At 40.8% G+C, this 20,552-nt stretch overlaps 1 long non-coding RNA gene across 3 annotated transcripts in view; it reads right to left on the bottom strand.

Moving 5' to 3' along the window:
• LOC309836239 overlaps positions 1-20,552 on the bottom strand; it is a 67,484-nt gene that overhangs the window by 43,687 nt on the left and 3,245 nt on the right. For all 3 annotated transcript variants that reach the window (XR_014298131.1, XR_014298132.1, XR_014298133.1), the window contains exons 3-4: positions 16,455-16,544; positions 3,736-3,862 (exon numbers count right to left, since the gene is read on the bottom strand). This is a non-coding gene — a long non-coding RNA (uncharacterized lncRNA). The remainder of the gene's footprint in view (positions 1-3,735; positions 3,863-16,454; positions 16,545-20,552) is intronic.

Below are 20,552 nucleotides of genomic sequence, written 5' to 3'. Positions count from 1 at the left end.
AACCCAATCAAAAAATTAGCAGAAGACCTAAATAGATATTTCTCCAAAGAAGACAAAAAGATGGCCAACAGCCACATGAAAAGATGCTCAATGTCACTAATTATTACATAAATGCAAATCAAAACCAAAAAATGCTATCACCTCACGCTGGTCAGAATGACCACCATCAAAAAGTCTACAAATAGGGGACTTCCCTGGTGGTCCAGGCGGTAAGGCTCCACGCTGCCAATGCAGGGGGCCCAGGTTCAATCCCTGGTCGGGGAACTAGATCCCATACGCATGTCGCAACTGAAAGTCATACAGCAACTAAGAAGTCCGCATGCCCCAACTAAATATTCTGCGTGCCACAACTAAGATCCGGCGTGGCCAAAAAAAAAAAGTCTACAAACAGTAAATGCTTGAGAGGGTGTGGAGAAAACAGAACACTCCTACACTGTTGGAAGGAATGTAAACTGCTGTAGCCACTTTGGAGAACCGTATGGAGGTTCCTTAAAGAACTAAAAATAAAGCTACCACATGAACAAGCAATTCCAATCCTGGGCATATATCCGGAAAAGATGAAAACTCTAATTTGAAAAGATATATGCACCCCAATGTTTATAGCAACACTATTTACACTAGCCAGGACATGGAAGCAACCTAAATTTTCATTGACAGATGAAGGGATAAAGAAGATGTGGCACATATATACAATGGAATATTATTCATTCATAAAAAACAATGAAATAATGCCTTTTGCAGCAACATGGATGGACCTGTGAAGTCAGACAAAGAAAGACATATATGATATTACTTATACGTGGAACCTAAAAAAGTGATATAAATGAACTTATATACAAAACAGAAATAGACTCACAGACATAGAAAACAAACTTACGGTTACCAAAGGGGAAAGTGCAGGATGCGGGGGGGTGGGGGGGCGAGGAGAGAGATAAATTAGGAGTCTGGGATGAATATATACAAACTACTATATATAAAATAGATAAACAACAAGGACCTACTGTATAGCTCAGGTAACTATATTAAGTATCTTGTAAATTGCTATACACCTGAAATTAACACAACATTATAAATTAACTATACTTTAAAAAAAAAACCTCTTGTGTAGATGTTTAAACAATGTTTCAAAAAGGTGTAAAGACCACTTAATGGGAGAATCAGTGGAACAGTGGAACAAAAGGTATTGACAGGACTTCCCTGGTGGCGCAGTGGTTAAGAATCCACCTGTCAATGCAGGGGACATGAGTTCAAGCCCTGGTCCGGGAAGATCCCACATACCATGGAGCAACTAAGCCCATGTGCCACAACTACTGGGCCTGCACTCTAGAGCCCACAAGCCACAACTACTGAGCCCATGTGTCACAGCTACTGAACTCCGGGTGCCACAACTACTAAGCACATGTGCTGCAACTACTGAGCCCACGTGCCTAGAGCTGGTGCTCCACAACAAGAGAAGCCACCACAACGAAAAGTCTGTGCAACGTAACAAAGAGTAGACCCTGCTCACCACAAGTAGAGAAAGCCCATGCGCAGCAAGACCCAACGCAGCCAAAAAAAGTTAATTAATTAAAAATATTTTTTTTTTAAAATGTGTTGCCAAAACTGGATACCTACTAACAAAAGTATTTACTTAGACCATTATCTTACGCTACAGACAAAAATTAACTCAAAATGGTTCAAAGACCTAAACCTAAGTCCCAAGTATGTAAAACTCCTAGAAGTAAACATACAGAAAAAGTTTCTTGTCATTGGACCCACAAATGATTTATCAGGTATAACACCAAAAGCACAGGCTACAAAATACAGATAAATTGGACTACATCAAAAATATAAACTACTGTGCATTAAAGCACAGTGAAAAGACAACCAACAGTAAAAGAGAAAACATTTCTAAATCACATATCTGATAATAGATGAGTATGAAGAATATATAAAGATTCTAAGAGGGACTGATAACAAATTCCACCACAGGGACCCATCCCCAATCAACCATCCCACGCGTTGCAAACATAAAACAAAACCCCCAAGAGTAACATGGAAATTTGAACCTAATGATAAAATAAAAAATCATTTATAATGCATAGAAATGTACGAAATCAAAGTACCAGTGTTATAAACACATTATCGTTCATCACTGAAGGTATCCCTCCACTTCATACGCTCTCATTAAGATGCTTCAAAATTCGCTGTTGGGGTAGAATGAACAATGGCACAGGCAGTGAAAAATGTGGCATCAACAACACTTTAGCCAACAGCCTCACAGATATGAGAATGTGAGCTTTGACAAAGTTGTCCTGGGATAAATTCCTATACCAATTTAAAGAGGCTAAAATGTATGGTCATTGAGACACATGAATAACACGGTCACAGTGCCCTTGAGACAGCCTTTTGTGACAGTCCCCAAAGCCAGAAAAAAACCCGGTAAGACTTATCAGTCAGACTCTTGTGATGCTTTCTATCTCATATCCTAGAACATGCTGACCACTCTACTGAGTAGCTTCGAGTGGTGATTTTGTACAGAGCAAGAAAATACTACAACGTACGAGGAATAGTGTCTCTATCAAAATTTTCTGTTACCCAGTAAACACTCTCCCTAGAGACTCCACAAGAGGCTGCCAGATAAACATAGGTGGATTATCCCAACAAGGAAACCAGGTAAAATTTCAGACCTTAGGAACATACTTCAAAGAAATTTAAGAGGCAAAATTAGGTAAAATTAGGAACAGTCGACATTCCCAGACCAGATAGAGCAGTACAAGAGTAAAAAGAATACAATGTGTAAGGGTCAGACATTATAGGATCTTGAGATGGGACCATGTACTCGACCCGCAGATGCCAAGCTAAGAGCCTGAGAGATTCACATAGGCACCCCTTGTAGGATTTGGGATCAAAAGGAGCATCTCTCCGTCCACTGTCCTTACACTTTTCCTAAGTAACAATCACAGAAGATCCAATCCACCCGCCTGTCCCACACACCCCTAAACAAAAGAAACAGCCCTTCTGAGATACCCATCTTTGTTTGCACTTTTGACTCCCACACAATGTATTCTTGGCTATTTTTCACATTTCTCCCCACTGTCCACGGCTCTTTCTCTTGCTCCAATGTGGAGATAATAGTCAGATCAGAAAAAGAAATTCTGGGACTTCCCTGGTGGCCCACCGGTTAAGACTCCATGCTTCCAATGCAGAGGGCACGGGTTCAATCCCTACTCAGGGAACTGAGATCCCACAAGCCAGAAGGTGTGGCCAAAAAATTTTTTAGAAAAGAAACAGAAATTCTGGTTTATCAGGACAAAGAAATGTGAGGTGCTGTGGCTTTCCTAAAATCCCAGCTCTTTGTTCAGCTGAGGGGTGAGGACATTACAGGTGGGTCAGGAAAAGTATTTCACAAATTCATCCACCGCCTCCCTTCTACACAGGGAACGGTGTAATATGCAGACATCAAGCGCTCTTCCTGCAAAAACTGAGTCAAAAGCCAAAAGGCAGAAAATAGGAAATTTGGTATTTTTTAAAGTTTGCCATTGAGCTTTGTACGTAATTAAGCTCTGGGACAACCCCTGATGTAACATGAAACGTGCAGAGCATCTGAAGAAAGGGTCAGTTTAAACTCATGATGCCACATGATGTGAATCAACAGGGCTTTCAAAGATTATCAGGGCCTCCCAAGAGGCACACAAGGGAAAATGCAAAGACACCCAAGGGCAGATCCCAGCTCTGAAGGGAAGTTATCCTCACCCAGGGAGATCAGGTTCCTGTAGGTCTCCACCATCACGTCCCTGTACAAGGCCCTCTGAGCAGGGTCCAGGCATTCCCACTCCTCCTCAGTGAATTCGATGGCCACATCCTCAAAGGTCAACCGTTCCTGAAATGAAACCACATTTCACCAATGGGCCACGAAGAGTTCTCATCTTCATACAAATGGAAAAGACGAGGAAGGGGTAAGGACTGATTCAATTAAAGTATGTGTTCTACCAGATCCATTTAGAGGTATCTGGAAAAATTATGTATCTCTAATCTTAATTTCTTATACTTTTTCATAAGACCTTATGAGGTCCTCCAATTAATATGATTTTTCGTCACTGTCGAAAAATCTATGAAACGCCTATAAGTAACACTCAACACCATGTTGTCTATGCAGAAGTGTTAGGTATTACGTTCTACACACTGAGTGAGATTCAGTATACAGATGAGATGACAAAGTTTGCAGTGCTTTTAATGAAAGGTCAAAACCTTCAACTATGATGATGATAACAACAACGACTAAAAGTGTTTGAACACTTCCTATTGCTCTAAGTTACATTAATGTTACTCTAAACATTACTCTACGTAAGTACTTTTACAGGCAAGACCTTGTTATCAACATAACAGCTCATTAAAGGAAGATCTGTCCCCACCTTACAGAGGACAAAAACTGTCACAGACACTCTGAGAAACTTGACTCAGATCAAGAAGGTAAGAAATGTTACAGCAAACACTTGAACTCAGAGGGCTGTGCTCAGCAACTGAAGCTTAAGAATCAAATAGTTAAGTAATACAGAAAGCATTAGAAGTACATTGACAGAGGGTTCCCTGAGAAAACTTGAAAGAAGTCCAAGGTGAATGGCATGAAAGGTCATTACAGATGTGGACACACAGCACATACACATAAACTGTTAGTAATCTTACTACTACTTAAACCATTAACAGGATTGCATAGAAAAATTCCAGGCAATGGAATATACTGAAGACCATTTCAACCGAAAAAAGATATAATACATAGTTTTAAAATCATGATCTCTTGTTTCTAAACCACAGACTTGCACATCCATGCACTCATGCACATACATATCTATAAAAAATAACTGAAATGAGAGAAAAATCTCTTGACACATTTTTGGACAATTTTTTATCATCGTTTTATTCACATGTATTTCAGCATCTTTCAGACAATGAAAATGTATCCACTGTACTTAATTTAGTTTGTCAACGTGATTCTGTAGTAGCATACTAAAAAAAAATGGTATGAACATTAGAAAAAATAGAATACTTGAACTCAAATCTCAATAAGATAACCATGCCCAAAAATATAAATACAATTTTATCCATTTAAATTTACATAGCTAGGCATTAACAAAAGCCAAAGAATTTCTTTGTTTTTGCCACCAATAAAACATTGATTAGAAATTAGAAAATTTACTATTATACATTATTGCCACAGGTTATGAAAAAATATATCATAATAGTAAAGTTAAAAACTTCCTGGACAATTAAAAATCAAGAAAAAAAGGATATGGAAAAAAATAAATTCTGATTAAACAAGAACATTTCAAGAAATGTCATGAACAGAAGGAAACACTCGATGCATTCCCTCTGGAGTTACAGTGGAGTGAAGGGGGCTGGCCAGGGCACCTGCCTTTCACCACTGTACAGTGTGCCTAAGCAGGGACCACTAGAGTAAGTAACGGGGGAAAACAGAGGGCAAGGGACACACTGTGAGAGACTTGGAACTGCTAGTGTTCACAAATATAAGGACACAGAAAGGTGAAAGGATGGAAAAATATATTCCATCCTAAAGAAAGCAGGAGAGAATACATTATATCAGACAAAATAAACTGAAGAAAAACAAGTGACATGAGACAAAAATACATTATATAATGATAAATGGGTCAATTTACCAAAAAGAAGTATCAAGTAAAAATATATATACATCTAACATTAGATATCTCAGAAAAATGAAGCAAACGTTAAAGGAAAAGAAGAGAGAAATAGCAGCACAGGAATACTATGAGACTTCAATGCCCCAGCTGAACTTACGGATGGAACCAAAAAGATCAATAAGGAAACTACAGACCTTACTGGTTATTAGACATAACAGATCACATGACCCAACAGCAGAAAACACATGCGTCTCAAGCACACATAAAGCATTCTCCATGACAGACCACATGTTTGGCCAAAACACAAATCTTAACAATTTTAAGAGACTGATATCATAAAAGTAAACAACAATGAAATAAACAGCAGAAGAAAAAAAAGAAAATTCCCCCAAATGCGGAAATTAAACAACTCACTCTTAAACCACTAATGGGTCTAAGAAGAAATCACAAGGGAATTTTTAAATATATGGATGAAAAGGAAAATACAACCTACCAAAAGTTATAACACACAATGAAGGCTGTACTAAAAGGAAATTCAAAACTGCTAAATGCTTACAGTAAAAAAAAAAAAGATCTCAAATCAGAAATTTATTTTTACACCTCTAGGAAGTAGAAAAACAAAAACAAACTAAACCCAAGTTTAGCAGAAGGAAAGAGGTAAATAAGAAAAATGAAACCAGGGACTTTCCTGGTGGGGCAATGGTTAAGAATCCGCCTGCCAATGCAGGGGACACAGGTTCGAGCCCTAGTCTGGGCAGAGCAACTAAGCCTGTGTGCCACAACTACTGAGCCTGCATGCCACAACTACTGAAGCCTGCATGCCTAAAGCCCAAGCTCTGCAACAAGAAAAGCCACCACAATCAGAAGCCTGCACTCCGCAACGAACACCCAACAACGAAGACCCAATGCAGCCAAAAATTAATAAATTAACGTATTAAAAAAAAAAGATTAGACCAAAGATAAATAAAATAGAAAGTAGAAAAATATAAAAATGAACAAACCAACAGTTGGTGTTTTGAAAAAACTGAATGAGAAGACCCTTAGCTACACTAAGAAAAAAAAAAAAGATTCAAATAATTAAGAACAGATATGAAAGAGAAACGATTGCAACTGATATCAAAGTTTTTTAAGGAAGTACTATGAACAATAATGCCTACAAAGTACAGAATCTAAAAGATACAGGTAAATTCTTAGAAACATACAACCTACTAAACTTGATTTATCATTATGAAATAAAAAAATTGGAGATTGGTTCAAGATGGCAGACTAGAAGGACATGCTCTCACTCCCTCGTGCGAGAGCACTGGAATCACAACTAACTGCTGGACAGTCATCAACAGGAAGACACTGGAACTCACCAAAAAAGATACCTCACGTGCAAAGACAAAGGAGAAGCCACAATGAGCCGGTAGGAGGGGCGCAATCACAATAAAATCAAATCCCATAACCGCTGGGTGGGTGACTCACAAACTGGAGAACACTTACACCACAGACGTCCACCCACCGGAGTGAAGGCTCTGAGCCCCACGTCAGGCTTTCCAAACTCGGAGTCCAGCAACGGGAGGAGGAGTTCCTAGAGAATCAGACTTTGAAGGCTAGTGGGATTTGATTGCAGAACTTTGACAGGACTGGGGTAAAACAGAGACTCCACTCTTGGAGGGCACACATAAAGCAGTGTGTGCATCAGGACCCAGAGGAAGGAGCAGTGACCCCATAGGAGACTGAACCAGACCTACCTGCTAGTGTTGGAGGGTCTCCTGCAGAGGCAGGGGTGGGGGGCTGTGCTCACCGTGGGGACAAGGACACTGGCAGCAGAAGTTCTGGGAAGTACTCCTTGGTGTGAGTCCTCCCAGAGTCCACCATTAGCCCCACCAAATAACCCGACAGGCTCCAGTGTTGGGTCGCCTCAGGCCAAAGAACCAACAGGGAGGGTACCCAGCCAAACCCAGAAGCAGACAAGCGGATTAAAGTTTTACTGAGCTCTGCCCACCAGAGCAACAGCCAGCTCTACCCACCACCAGTCCCTCCCATCAGGAAACTTGCACAAGTCTCTTAGACAGTCTCATCCACCAGAGGGCAGCCAACAGAAGCTAGAAGAACTACAATCCTGCAGCCTGTGGAACAAAAACCACATTCACAGAAAGATAGACAAGATGAAAAGGCAGAGGGCTATGTACCAGATGAAGGAACAAGATAAAATCCCAGAAAAACAACTAAATGAAGTGGAGATAGGCAACCTTCCAGAAAAAGAATTCAGAATAATGATGGTGAAGATGATCCAGGACCTCGGAAAAAGAATGGAGGCAAAGATCAAGAACATGCAAGAAATGTTTAACAAAGACTTAGAGGAATTAAAGAACAAACAAACAGAGATGAACAATACTATAACTGAAATGAAAAATATATTAGAACGAATCAATAGCAGAATAACTGAGGCAGAAGTACAGAGAAGTGACCTGCAAGACAGAATGGTGGAATTCACTGCTACGGAACAGAATAAAAAAAAAGAATGAAAAGAAATGAAGACAGCCTAAGAGACCTCTGGGACAACATTAAACGCAACAACATTCGCATTACAGGGGTCCCAGAAGGAGAAGAGAGAGAGAAAGGACCCAAGAAAATACTTGAAGAGATTATAGTCGAAAACTTCCCTAACATGGGAAAGGAAATAGCCACCCAAGTCCAGGAAGCGCAGTGAGTCCCATACAGGATAAACCCAAGGAGAAACATGTCAAGACACACAGTAATCAAATTGGCAAAACTTAAAGACAAAGAAAAATTATTGAAAGCAGCAAGGCCAAAACAACAAATAACGTACAAGGGAACTCCCATAAGGTTAACAGCTGATTTCTCAGCAGAAACTCTACAAGCCAGAAGGGAGTGGCATAATATACTTGAAGTGATGAAAGGGAAAAACCTACAACCAAGATTACTCTACCCAGCAAGGTACTCATTCAGATTTGAAGGAGAAATCAAAAGCCTTACAGACAAGCAAAAGCTAAAAGAATTCAGCACCAGCAAACCAGCTCTACAACAAATGCTAAAGGAACTTCTCTAAGTGGGAAACACAAGAGAGGAAAAAGACCTACAAAAACAAACCCAAAACAATTAAGAAAATGGTAAAAGGAACATACATATCGATAATTACCTTAAATGTGAATGGATTAAATACTCCAACCAAAAGACAACGGCTCGCTGAATGGATACAAAAACAAGACCCACATATATGCTCTCTACAAGAGACCCACTTGAGACCTAGGGACACATACAGACTAAAAGTGAGGGGATGGAAAAAGATATTCCATGCAAATGGAAATCAAAAGAAACCTGGAGTAGCAATACTCATATCAGACAGACTTTAAAATAAAGACTGTTACAAGAGACAAGGAAGGACACTACATAATGATTAAGGGATCAATCCAACAAGAAGATATTAAATCTATATGCACCCAACACAGGAGCACCTCAATACATAAGGCAACTGCTAACAGCTATAAAAGAAGAAATCGACAGTAACACAGTAATAGTGGGGGACTTTAACACCTCACTTACAGATCATCCAAACAGAAAATTAATAAGGAAACAGAAGCTTTAAATGACACAATAGACCAGAGAGGTTTAATTGATATTTATAGGACATTCCATCCAAAAACAGCAGATTACACTTTTTTCTCAAGTGTGCACGGAACATCATCGAGGATAGATTACATCTTGGGGCACAAATCAAGCCTCAGTAAATTTAAGAAAACTGAAATCGTATCAAGCATCTTCTCTGACCACAACACTATGAGATTAGAAATCAGTTACAGGGGAAAAAAACATAAAAAACACAAACACATGGAGGCTAAACAATACGTTACTAAATAACGAAGAGATCACTGAAGATATCAAAGAGGAAATCAAAAAATACCTAGAGACAAATGACAATGAAAACACGACGAGGGAAGCTTAAGAGGGAAGTTTACAGCAATAAAATCCTACCTCAGGAAACAACAAACATCTCAAACAATCTAACTTTACACCTACAGGAACTAGAGAAAGAACAAACAAAACCCAAAGGTACTAGAAGGAAAGAAATCATAAAGAACAGAAATAAAAGAAACAGAAACAAAGAAAACAATAGTAAAGATCAATAAAACTAAAAGTTGGTTGTTTGAGAAGATAAACAAAACTGATAAACCATTAGCCAGACTCATCAAGAAAAAGAGAGGACTCAAATCAATAAAATTAGTAATAAAAAAGGAGAAATTACAACGGACACCGCAGAAATACAAAGCATCCTAAGAGACTACTACAAGCAACTCTATGCCAATAAAATGGACAACCTGGAAGAAATGGACAAATTCTTAGAAAGGTATAACCTTCCAAGACTGAACCAGAAAGAAATAGAAAATATCAACAGACCAATCACAAGTAATGAAATCGAAACTGTGATTAAAAATCTTCCAACAAACAGAAGTCCAGGACCAGATGGCTTCACAGGTGAATTCTATCAAACATTTAGAGAAGAGCTAACACCCATCCTTCTCAAACTCTTCCAAAAAATTGCAGAGGAAGGAACACTCCCAAACTCATTCTATGAGGCCACCATCACCCTGATACCAAAACAGACAAAGATACTACAAAAAAAGAAAATTACAGACCAGTATCACTGATGAACATACATGCAAAAATCCTCAACAAAATACTAGCAAACAGAATCCAGCAACACATTAAAAGGATCATACACCATGATCAAGTGGGATTTATCCCAGGGATGCAAGGATTCTTCAATATATGCAAATCAATCAATGTGATACACCATATTAACAAACTGAAGAAAAAAAACCATATGATCATCAATAGATGCAGAAAAAGCTTTTGACAAAATTCAACATCCATTTATGATAAAAACTCTCCAGAAAGTGGGCACAGAGGGAACCTACCTCAACATAATAAAGGTCATATATGACAAACCCACACCAAACATCATTCTCAATGGTGAAAAACTGAAAGCATTTCCTCTACGATCAGGAAAAAGACAAGGATGTCCACTCTCACCGCTACTATTCAACATAGTTTTGGAACTCCTAGCCTCGGCAATTAGAGAAGAAGAAGAAATAAAAGGAATACAAATTGGAAAAGAAGTAAAACTGTCACTGTTTGCAGATGACATGATACTATACATAGAGAATCCTAAAGATGCCACCAGAAAACTACTAGAGCTAATCAATGAATGTGGTAAAGCTCCAGGATACAAAATTAATGCACAGAAATCTCTTGCATTCCTATACACTAAAGAAGAAAAATCTGAAAGAGAAATTAAGGAAACACTCCCATTTACCATGCAACAAAAAGAATAAAATACCTAGGAATAAACCTACCTAGAGACAAAAGACCTGTATGCAGAAAAGTATAAGACACTGATGAAAGAAATTAAAGATGATACAAACAGATGGAGAGATATACCATGTTCCTGGATTGGAAGAATCAATATTGTGAAAATGACTATACTACCCAAAGCAACCTGCAGATTCAATGCAATCCCTATCAAATTACCAATGGCATTTTTTATGGAACTAGAACCAAAAAATCTTAAAATCTGTATGGAGACACAAAAGATCCCAAATAGCCAAAGCAGTCTTGATGGAAAAAATCAGAGCTGGAGGAATCAGACTCCCTGACTTCAGACTATACTACAAAGCTACAGTAATCAAGACAATATGGTACTGGCACAAAAACAGAAACATAGATCAATGGAACAAGATAGAAAGCCCAGAGGTAAACCCACGCACCTACGGTCAACTAATCTATGACAAAGGAGGCAAGGATATACAATGGAGAAAAGACAGTCTCTTCAATAAGTGGTGCTGGGAAAACTGGACAGCTACATGTAAAAGAATGAAATTAGAACACTCCCTAACACCATACACAAAAATAAACTCAAAATGGATTCGAGACCTAAATGTAAGACCGGACACTATAAAACTCTTAGAGGAAAACATAGGAAGAACACTCTTTGACATAAATCACAGCAAGGTCTTTTTTGATCCACCTCCTAGAATAATGGAAACAAAACCAAAAATAAACAAATGGGACTTAATGAAACTTAAAAGCTTTTGCACAGCAAAGGAAACCATAAACAAGACGAAAAGACAACACTCAGAATGGGAGAAAATATTTGCAAACGAATCAACAGACAAAGGATTTATCTCCAAGATATATAAACAGCTCATGCAGCTCAATATTCAAAAAACAAACAACCCAATCCAAAAATGGGCAGAAGACCTAAATAGACATTTCTCCAAAGAAGACATACAGATGGTCAAGAAGCACATGAAAAGCTGCTCAACATCACTAATGATTAGAGAAATGCAAATCAAAACTACAAGGAGGTAACATCTCACACCAGTTAGAATGGGCTTCATCAGAAAAGCTACAAACAACAAATGCTGGAGAGGGTATGGAGAAAAGGGAACCCTCTTGCACTGTTGGTGGGAATGTAAACTGATACAGCCACTATGGAGAACAGTATGGAGGTTCCCTTAAAAAACTAAAAATAGAATTAACATATAATCCAGCAATCCCACTACTGGGCATATATCCAGAGAAAACCACAATTCAAAGAGACACATGCACCCCAATATTCATTGCAGTACTATTTACAATAGCCAGGTAATGGAAGCAACCTAAATGCCCATCAACAGACGAACGGATAAAGAAGATGTGGTACATATATACAATGGAATTTTATTCAGCCATAAAAAGGAACGAAATTGCGTCATTTGTATAGAGTCGTGGATGGATCTAGAGACTGTCATACAGAGTGAAGTAAGTCAGAAAGAGAAAAACAAATATTGTATATTAACGCATATATGTGGAATCTAGAAAAATGGTACAGCTGAACCAGTTTGCAGGGCAGAAATTGAGACACACACGTAGAGAACAAACGTATGAACACCAAGGGGGGAAAGCCGCGGGGGTGGTGGTGATGGTGGTGTGATGAATTGGGCAATTGGGACTGACATGTATACACTGATGTATATAAAACTGATGACTAATAAGAACCTGCTGTATAAAAAAAAAACAGAAAAAAACCTACTTATTAGGTTTATAGACCTGTGTGCAATTTAAAAAAAACACTAGTGTTACCTTTAAAAAAATTTTTAAAAAGGTACCTATGGTAAAACAAAAAAATGTGTTTTCGAGATATCACATAGATTCATTTTTTTCTTTCCTGTCTTTCAGCTTCTACAACTGTCTTATTTAAGCCCCTCTATTAATATATAAAATATGCCACTGCAAAAAAAAAAACCCACAACCCAATCCAAAAATGGGCAGAAGACCTAAATAGACATTTCTACAAAGAAGACTTACAGATGGCCAAGAAGCACATGAAAAGCTGCTCAACATCACTAATGATTAGAGAAATGCAAATCAAAACTACAATGAGGTATCACCTCACGCCAGTTAGAATGGGCATCATTAGAAAATCTAGAAACAATAAATGCTGGAGAGGGTGTGGAGAAAAGGGAACCCTCTTGCACTGTTGGTGGGAATGTAAACTGATACAGCCACTATGGAGCACAGTATGGAGGTTCCTTAAAAAAACTAAAAGTAGAATTACCATATGACCCAGCAATCCCACTACTGGGCATATACCCAGAGAAAACCACAATTCAAAAAGACATAGGCACCCCAATGTTCACTGCAGCACTATTTACAATAGCCAGGTCACGGAAGCAACCTAAATGCGCATCGACAGATGAATGGATAAAGAAGATGTGGTACATATACACAATGGAATATTACTCAGCCATAAAAAGGAAAGAAATTGGGTCATTTGCAGAGACGTGGATGGATCTAGAGACTGTCATACAGAGTAAAGTAAGTCAGAAAGATAAAAATATTGTATATTAACGCATATACGTGGAACCTAGAAAAATGGTACAGATGAACTAGTTTGCAGGACAGAAATTGAGACACAGATATAGAGAACAAACATATGGACACCAAGGGGGGAAAGTGGCGGGGGAGGTGGTGGTGGTGTGATGAATTGGGAGATTGGGATTGACATATACACACTAATATGTATAAAATGGATAACTAATAAGAACCTGCTGTATAAAAAAATAAAATTCAAAAGAAAAAAAATAAAAAATTCGAACCGAATTATAACTAGAGAAATTCAAAAAGTAATCAAAAACCTCAAACAAAGAAAAACCCAGGGCTTCTCTGGTGGCGCAGTGGTTAAAAATCCACCTGCCATTGCAGGGGACACGGGTTCAAACCCTGGTCTGGGAAGATCCCACATGCCATGGAGCAACTAAGCCCATTTGCCACAACTACTGAGTCTGCGTTCTAGAGCCCGCAAGCCACAACTACTGAGCCTGCACTCTAGAGCCTGCAAGCCACACCTACTGAGCTCACGTGCCACAACTACTGCAGCCTGTGGGCCTAGAGCCCATGCTCCACAATAAGAGAAGCCTGTGCACCGCAACAAAGAGTAGCCTCCACTTGCCACAACTAGAGAAAGCCCACGCCCAGCAATGAAAACCCAACACAACCAAAAATAAATAAATAAATAATAATTTTAAAAAAACAAACAAACAAGAAAAACCCAGGACCAAATTCTATGAAATATTTACAAAAGAATTACCACTAATCCTGCTAAAATTACAGAGTTGAAGAGGGAACTCTTGCAAATTCTTTCTATGGAGCCAGCATGATTCTGATACCAATCTCAGACAAAAACACAACAAGAAAGTAAAACTAGAAACCAATACCCCTGATGAATATTGATGCAAAATCCTTAACAACATACTAGCAAAATAATACCACATTAAAAAGATCTGACATGTTGACCAAGTGGATTTTATTCATATAAGGCAAAGAGAAGTCAACGTACAAAATCAATTAATGTGATACACCACATTAACAGAGTAAAGGAAAAAAACACACAGGACCATCTCAATTGATGCAGAGAAAAGCATTTGACAAAATTCAACAACCTTTCAAGATAAAACACTCAACAAACCAGAAAGAGTAAATTCTCTCAACATAATAAACGCCATTTATGAAAAAAGCACAGCTAACAACATTCTCAATGGAGACAGACTGAAAGCTTGTCCTCTGAGATCAGAAAGAAGGCAAGGACGCACACTCTCTGCACCACTGCTCAACAATGTACTGAAACTCCTAGCCAGAGCAATTAGATAAGAAAAAGAAATCTAAGTTATCCAAACTAAAAAAGTAAACTTACCTTCTTTCCTAGATGACAAGGTTTTATATGTAAAAATCATAAAGATTCCGTAAGAAACCTGCTATATCAAGACTGTTAGAAAAGTTGTCGTATACAAACTCCAAATGCAAAAATCGGTTGCATTTCTATACACAATGAACAATGTCAGAAGAAAACAAGAAAACAATCTTATTTACTATAGCATTAAAAAGGGATGAAATATTTAGGAATAAATTAGCCAACATGGTGAAAGACTTGTACACTGAAAGCTACTAACCATTGCTAAAAGAAATCCAAAAAGATACAAATAGAAAGACAACCTGTACTCATGGGCTGGAAGACTTATTCTCTTAAAAAATCCAAGCTAGGGCTTCCCTGGTGGCGCAGTGGTTGAGAGTCCGCCTGCCGATGCAGGGGACACGGGTTCGTGCCCCGGTCCGGGAGGATCCCACATGCCACGGAGCGGCTAGGCCCGTGAGCCATGGCCGCTGAGCCTGTGCGTCCGGAGCCTGTGCTCCGCAGCGGGAGAGGCCACAACAGTGAGAGGCCCGCGTACCGCAAAAAAAAAAAAAAACAAAAACCCAGAAAAAATCCAAGCTACACAAAGTGTTCTACAGATTCAGTGGACCCATTATCAAAATTTCCATAGCAATCTTTGCAGAAATAGAGGGAAAAAAAAATGCTAAAAGTCACAGGGCAGTTCTAGAGACCACAAATAGCCAAAAGTCTCTTGAACAAGAAGAAAGGTGAAGGCCTCCCTTTTTATTTCAAAACGTATTAAGAAGTAATCAAGATGGTGTGGTACCGGTATAAACACAGATAACATAAACCAAATGAACAGAACACAATACTCAGAAATAATCCTTTGCGTATATGTAAAATGTATTCACAAGGGTGTCAAGATACACATAGGGGAAAGGAGAGTATCAATACCAATGGTGCTGAGAAAAGAGAGATCTACTAGGAAAAGAATGAAGCTGGAATCTTGCCCGTATCAGAAGTAAAACTTTCTGTCTGTCAAAGGATACAATCCAGAGTGAAAAGACAACCTCTGAGGAATGGAGGTGATGAAAGTAATTTAAAGAATTTCCAACTGCCAGAGATTTAGGTTGATTTCATAGTTTAAATCTGATGATAAACTAAAACACCCTCTGCCACTGATGTCTATTTTTGAACTTTCCATTCCATTCCCAATCATTAAGATTTAAGGAGAGTGACTCACATGTTTACCTTGAACTGCCTTAGAAAAAGTCAGAACAAACTGCTCCAATTGGTCTGATTTTCGGATTTTACCAGGTACTGTGCACGTTAATACCCGACTTCCAAGTGCAGCTTCTCTATCCTGGTTGACAGAGAGTGGACAGTGCATCCGGATGGGGCCCCTCAACAGTCCCTGCTGCCCAAGAGCACTGACACCACGTCTCCAATCCGTGGGTGTGAAATCTAAGTGGAGACGACAGACCCTGAGGGAGGGCCCCGGGTGAGTGTGAGGTACAGGTGTCAGGCAGGATACTTCAGAGTCAGACAAGATCAGCAAGCCCAAAGAAGGGCATTTCAGGACGGACAGACAGAAGAAACAACTGAGAATATGACTTTACCTGAGAAAGAGCCATTTCCGACTCCTTTTCTTTCCTCTCCCTCCTCTTCCGGGCTTCCTCCTCAGGAAACGTGAGTCTTTAGAGGTTGACCTTGAAAGTGGAAAACAGGCTGTTTAATGCTTGCAATCAACACACCCCCTTCCTGAGTCACCACCACACACACAGGGAAGCCCTCAGCATGGGGAACAGACGGTCCTCTGCTGCCCACTGTCCCAGGAGGGACTCAGGACAGTAAACTCCCACACAGAGTCTAACAGGTGAGTTTTCCCACCCTTTCTTCAGACCTCGCTCCCCTCCTGGTGAGGCCCTCACGTACCCAGCAGCAGCGGGCACCTCAGCGGGACCCGACGATCCCCTGCAGGTCACAGACCAGCCCTGATCCATCCCCACACAGAGCAGAGCCCTCACCCTCAGCCCAGATCTCAGCCCTCAGGAACGGGGGGACCCAGAGTCCTGATGCTCAGTGACGCATCCGGATTGGAATCACCTGGGGCAACATAAATATTATCGAGCTTTGGTCCCACACTGACTACATGAAGAGGAATCCCTGGTCAGAGGGTACAAAACATGTCTATGCATAAAGCCTCATCGATCTAATGGGAAGCCTGGGTTGAGCACCACTCACAGGAGGCAAGCCCAGCACAGCCCCCACTTTCTTGTTCTTTCCCAGCTTTACTGAGGTGTAACTGATGAATTAAAATGATGTAAATGTAAGGTATACAAAGTGATCCTCTGACAGATGTGTATACTGTGAATAATTATCACCATCAAGCAAGTCACACTTCCATCAACTAACAATTACCATTTTGTGTGTTTGTTGTGAGGACACTTAATTGTTTCTCTGTGAGCAAATTTCAAGTATATAGAAACAGTATAGGCAGCATGCAGTACATCCGATCCCTAGAACTTATTCATTTTACAACTGAAAATCTGTATACTTTGACAGACATCGCCCCATTTTCCCTACCACCCAGCTCCTGGTAACAGCCTTTCTACTCTATGGCTCTATGAGTTTGATAATTCTAGTTTCCATGTACAATACCTGTCCTTTGTCAGGCTTATTTCACTTAGCATAATGTTCTCTAGGTTCATTCATTTTGTCATAAATGCAGGATCCTTGATTTTTCATATTTATATACAGTGAATAACATTTCATTACACATATTATATACATACTGTACAATATACAGTATATGTTTTGATACCACGATTTTGTTACCCATTCTTTTGTCAACAGACATTTTGGTTGTTTCTGTTCCTTGGCTACTGCAAATACCATAATACTCATGAGACTGCAGATGTGTCCCTGAAAACACTGATTTCCTTTCCTTTGGATATCTGCCAGAAGACAGTTTGATAGATTGTGTGCCTGCTCTATGTTTAATTTATTAAGGAAACTCCATATTTTCCAATTTAGCGGTACCATTTACCCACCCACCAACAGCACACAAAGGTTCCCTGTTCTCTGTATTGTGCCTCTGTGCATATTTTGGGAGGGACAGGAGTGGATAATAGAGTACCCAGCACTGGCCTGGCAGCAAGAAAGTTGCAGCTGCATCTTCCCAAGGATGAGCCCCCGGACTGCAGATCACTGCAGTGTTGCTGTCCTCTGATTCTTGCAATAATCTTTCCCAACAACACGAGACTTTATGACTCTTCTCAAGTTGGGCTCATAGACCCATACCTAGCAGGACCTCCCTACTAAAAACATTCTGCAGTCTTAAGCTTACTACTCATAATTTCCAGTCTGGACTCAAACAAACTTACAAACTCTCATGGGGTCCAACACAGTGTCCATAGAGCCCAAAATGATCCCCTCATCCTGTTACACAATGACAGAAAACATTTCAAGCCCTAATAACTCATGCATGAGGGATAATACATAAGAGGACACCCAAGGACCCACTAGACACAAGGCACCGTATTTTCATTTACAGTGACCCAGGCAAAACACTGGAATCACAAAAAACTACTAAAAAGATATTTCCAATGATGCACATGCCCCAGTGAGACCCCAACATCTTCCAAGGCAACACTCCAGATTCTCTTTGCATCTTTCCAAATGCATAGGAAACTTTCTTCACTTGCAACACCAAATACTCAAAGATACCAACGTTAACGCAAAAAATGATCTGAGATTTTCCCTATATTACTCTATTGGTGGCATGATGATGCTTGTCCTCCTAAAAGAGCCAACAAAAGTCAGTGTGTGGAGTGGATGCTGGGGGGCACCCTCTAGATCCAGCCCCTTAAGACCAAGGCACCCATCCTCCTGCACCCAGAGCTCCCTGTGGGCTCTGCTCAGGCCATAGTTCTAACAGTGGAGGATAACATTTCTCTCAGTCAAATTTCACTTTCTTCACTGCTGCTCACGTGTGATCATGAGTTATCGAACCAAACCCATGCAGGCAAATGTCAGCCTCAACACTGACGTCCCAGGAACCTGAGCTAAGACACTAGGGCACCTCAAACCATTCCATGCAGGTTCTCCAACAAACCCACTGCCAGTTTCTCCAGCCTGAACTGAGACATTCCTTTCCAACAGACCCACACAGCCCTCGATCCCGTAACTACCCTTGGGACAGGTGCACACACCATTCACTGGGCTCATCTTGATGCCCCCGCTTGCTGCCATATCCCTCCTGCGGTCCCTACAGGCTCCCCTCCGCTTTCCCCATTTTTCTACCTCTTCTCCATGCATGACTGACTAAAGGAGACTAAAAGGCACAGGGACTTCTCGGCAAAGGGATCCAAACAGGAATGTACACAAGCTGCCACCCAAAGGATATTGGGCATTCAGTATGAAAATCAAGAAACTGGCCCTTTGGGCTTCCCTGATGGCGCAGTGGCTGGGAGTCCGCCTGCCAATGCAGGGGACACAGGTTCTAGCCCTGGTCCAGGAAGATCCCACATGCCGCGGAGCAACTGGGCCCGTGCACCACAACTACTGAGCCTGCGTGCCACAACTACCGAAGTCCGCGTGCCTAGAGCCCGTGATCTGCAACAGGAGAGGCCACCGCAATGAGAAGCCCGCGCACCACAATGAAGGGTAGCCCCTGCTTGCTGCAATTAGAGAAAGCCCGCGTGCAGCAACAGAGACCCAGTGCAGCCTAAAATAAATAAATTTATTTTAAAAAAAACAGACGGCTTCCCTGGGGGCACAGTGGTTGAGAGTCCGCCTGCCGATGCAGGGGACACGGGTTCATGCCCCGGTCCGGGAAGATCCCACATGCTGCAGAGCGGCTGGGCCCGAGAGCCATGGCCGCTGAGCCTGTGCGTCAGGAGCCTGTGCTCCTTAACGGGAGAGGCCACAACAGTGAGAGGCCCGCGTACCGCAAAAAAGGAAAAAAAAAAAAGAAAGAAAGAAACTGGTCCTCTTGGGAAAGTCTGCCACCACCTGGGGACATTATGGAGTCTGGGTACAAAGGCATTTGAGATCAGGGAGGACGTCTCAAAGAGAGGGTCCCCAGGTCTCAGTTTCCTGTTGTCCCCACTCACACCTACTTGGAAGATGTTCTAGCTCTTTAAGGGAGGCCTCCTTCATGCCCCATTAGGTTCTCCTTCTGCCCACCCTTAGCGCAGTGAAACCACTACCGCTGACTCTGTGCAGATGAACTGCTGGAAGGCAAGGCTCCTGTCCAAGGTGGCGACTGGTACCTGGATGTGCACAGCCTGGAACACTGAGGGCTATAGCACAGCAGTCACACAGGAGACTAAACAAGAAGACACCTCAGGACACCGCATGAGGACATCCATGGGCTTTTGAGGACTCCTGTATTTTGGGGCTCTTCTTTTCAGTAATTTAGTAGCCACATGTGGTAGAGATCAATTACAGCTGAAATGTCCAGAATGCAGGAAACATCCTCATCACCTGCCCTGTTCTCTTGGTCTCCCTTGAGGATTATCCAGCCCAACCCACAGTCCTAACATCTAAAGACACCTCCAGCATCAGGTACTGCAGCCATCCTGGGAAGGGGAGGAACACTGTGAGCCCTTAAATAAAGGGTAACCAGGAAAGACTGAAAATAATCAACGGAGAAGGGCTTTCAGATGAGGGTGACTGACTTTAAAGGCAATAAAACCTGGTTAAAATGACAG

The sequence above is a fragment of the Grampus griseus genome, assembly GCF_964374135.1.
Source record: "Grampus griseus genome assembly, chromosome: 19".
NCBI lineage: Eukaryota > Metazoa > Chordata > Mammalia > Artiodactyla > Delphinidae > Grampus > Grampus griseus.
This window is presented reverse-complemented; position numbering and strand designations above follow the sequence as displayed.